The 495-nt window shown below is 55.8% G+C and overlaps 1 protein-coding gene across 1 annotated transcript in view; it reads left to right on the forward strand.

Annotated features, from left to right (window-relative positions):
• CERK (ceramide kinase) overlaps positions 1-495 on the forward strand; it is a 39,603-nt gene that overhangs the window by 35,958 nt on the left and 3,150 nt on the right. The gene's annotated exons all lie outside the window — the stretch shown is intronic.

A 495-nucleotide genomic window follows, 5' to 3' on the forward strand; every position in this document is an offset into this window, starting at 1 on the left:
GGGACGGCCGCTCCTGCTGGGAGGGACGCGGCGGTTCCCAGATGTGGGCCAGACGCTGGGTTTATGCTTTTGGTTCACACACACCCTGACCAGAGGGTATCTCGTTACCCCTTCCGCCGGGTCCTATGCCCCGGGTTTTTTAAAGTAAATCTCATTTTGAGAATTCAAGTTAATATGTCGAAGAAGTGGCTTTTTTATCCTCACCTGAGGATATTTTTCCATTGATTTTCTTAGAGTGGAAGAGAGAGGGAAAGAGAGAGAGAAACATCCATGTGAGAGAAACACACTGATTGGTTGCCTCCTGCACGGGCCAGGGCCTGGGCTGGGGAGGAGCCTGCAACTGAGGTCCGTGCCCTTGACCGGAATTGAACCTGGGACCCTTTGGCCGACGCTCTATCCACTGAGCAACACCGGCCGGGGCCAAAGAAGCCTTTTTAACTGAGCCGTGGACGCCGCACCTCCCGCCGCGGGGAAGGACTGGGAGGCTGTGTGGGC

Source organism: Myotis brandtii, unplaced genomic scaffold, assembly GCF_000412655.1.
Source record: "Myotis brandtii unplaced genomic scaffold, ASM41265v1 scaffold952, whole genome shotgun sequence".
Classification (NCBI taxonomy): Eukaryota; Metazoa; Chordata; class Mammalia; order Chiroptera; family Vespertilionidae; genus Myotis; species Myotis brandtii.